The sequence below is a fragment of the Solea solea genome, unplaced genomic scaffold, assembly GCF_958295425.1.
Source record: "Solea solea unplaced genomic scaffold, fSolSol10.1 scaffold_125, whole genome shotgun sequence".
Classification (NCBI taxonomy): Eukaryota; Metazoa; Chordata; class Actinopteri; order Pleuronectiformes; family Soleidae; genus Solea; species Solea solea.
This window is the reverse complement of record NW_026704048.1, coordinates 17,501-20,000: the sequence shown is the minus strand read 5'-3', so window position 1 is coordinate 20,000 and position 2,500 is coordinate 17,501.

Here is a 2,500-nt window from a genome sequence, read left to right as displayed (position 1 = left end):
GCCCACTAACGTGGGCTTAATTGTGCATTTAATGTGTGTTTTGGCAAAAGTGCTGGGTCCCGGAGCCCTGTGACAGGGGCCCGGGGTGAGGAGCTCAGGCTGGGGGAGCAGAGAGCCGGAGGAGCAGGGGGCTGTGGCCCAAGGTGAGGAGCTCAGGCTGGGGGAGCAGAGAGCCAGAGGAGCAGGGGGCTGTGGCCCAAGGTGAGGAGCCCAGGCTGGGGGAGCAGAGAGCCAGAGGAGCAGGGGGCTGTGGCCCAAGGTGAGGAGCCCAGGCTGGGGGAGCAGAGAGCCAGAGGAGCAGGGGGCTGTGGCCCAAGGTGAGGAGCTCAGGCTGTGGGAGCAGAGAGCCAGAGAAGCAGGGGGCTGTGGCCCAAGGTGAGGAGCCCAGGCTGGGGGAGCAGAGAGCCAGAGGAGCAGGGGGCTGTGGCCCAAGGTGAGGAGCCCAGGCTGGGGGAGCAGAGAGCCAGAGGAGCAGGGGGCTGTGGCCCAAGGTGAGGAGCCCAGGCTGGGGGAGCAGAGAGCCAGAGGAGCAGGGGGCTCTGTGAGCAGGGGGCTGTGGCCCAAGGTGAGGAGCCCAGGCTGGGGGAGCAGAGAGCCAGAGGAGCAGGGGGCTGTGGCCCAAGGTGAGGAGCCCAGGCTGGGGGAGCAGAGAGCCAGAGGAGCAGGGGGCTGTGGCCCAAGGTGAGGAGCCCAGGCTGGGGGAGCAGAGAGCCAGAGGAGCAGGGGGCTCTGTGAGCAGGGGGCTGTGGCCCAAGGTGAGGAGCCCAGGCTGGGGGAGCAGAGAGCCAGAGGAGCCACCGACGGGAGAATGGCTAAAAACGTGATTTTATCAAAATGTTACAAGGCAGGGCTCTGCACAGGGTCCAGAGGAGTGGAACGCCGTTCATCCCATGCGAAAAGGTGCAGGAGTGACCGAAATACGGCCCGTTGTAAATCGCCCCTCTTTAAGCCAAAAAAATAGGTACGCCTCCCAGGGCCACCGACGGGAGAATGGCTAAAAACGTGATTTTATCAAAATGTTACAAGGCAGGGCTCTGCACAGGGTCCAGAGGAGTGGAACGCCGTTCATCCCATGCGAAAAGGTGCAGGAGTGACCGAAATACGGCCCGTTGTAAATCGCCCCTCTTTAAGCCAAAAAAATAGGTACGCCTCCCAGGGCCACCGACGGGAGAATGGCTAAAAACGTGATTTTATCAAAATGTTACAAGGCAGGGCTCTGCACAGGGTCCAGAGGAGTGGAACGCCGTTCATCCCATGCGAAAAGGTGCAGGAGTGACGGAGATACGGCCCGTTTTAAATCGCCCCTCTTTATGCCAAAAAAATAGGTACGCCTCCCAGGGCCACCCAGGGTGATGCTTTTATCAAAATGTCACAACGCAGGGCTCTGCGCAGGGGCCAGAGGAGTGGAACGCCGCTGGTTCCATGCGAAAAGGTGGAGAAATGACCGAGATATGACCCGTGGAAGTCGTCACAATTTACCCCGAAAATAGGCGCTCGCGCTCGGGCAGAGGTCGGCGCTCGGCCGGGGTCCCGAGAACCGGGGCGAATAGGGTTTTCCCACGGCCGAAAACCATAGGAAGCACGGGGAAAATTCGGGACCCGACGTCCCAGGGCCCTCGGCGGGGACCGGGGCAACGCGACACCGTTGGTTCCACCCGAAAAGGTGGAGAAATGACCGAGATACGGCCCGTCAAAAGTCGTCACAATTTACCCGAAAATAGGCGCTCGCGCTCGGCCCCGGTCCCGAGAACCGCGGCGGAGGTTTACCGGGATGCTGCGCAACATGGGCCAGAGAGCATGTTTGGTTCGAGTTTACCGGGATGCTGCGCAACATGGGCCAGAGAGCATGTTTGGCCGAGTTTACCGGGATGCTGCGCAACATGGGCCAGAGAGCATGTTTGGTCGAGTTTGTGTGGGTTGTGTGCGACACTCCCGGCACATACATAGGAACACGGCTTCCAAGTGAGCGCACTTTTTCGAAATTTCTTCTAAGTGCCGCTTTTTCGAACCGGGGCGAATTGGGTTTTTCGAGGGCCGAAAACCATAGGAAGCACGGGGAAAACTCAGGACCCGACGCCCCACGGCCCTCGGCGGGGACCGGGGCAACGCGACACCGTCGGTTCCACCCGAAAAGGTGGATAAATGACCGAGATACGGACCGTTGAAATCGACTCGGCGTATCCGAAAATAGGCGCTCGCGCTCGGACAGAGGTCGGCGCTCGGCCCGGTCCCGAGAACCGGCGCGCCTAGGGTTTTTCCACGGCCGAAAACCACAGGAAGCACGGGGAAATCTCAGGATCCCACGCCCCACGGCCCTCGGCGGGGACCGGGGCAACGCGACACCGTCGGTTCCACCCGAAAAGGTGGATAAATGACCGAGATACGGACCGTTGAAATCGACTCGGCGTATCCGAAAATAGGCGCTCGCGCTCGGACAGAGGTCGGCGCTCGGCCCGGTCCCGAGAACCGGCGCGCCTAGGGTTTTTCCACGGCCGAAAAC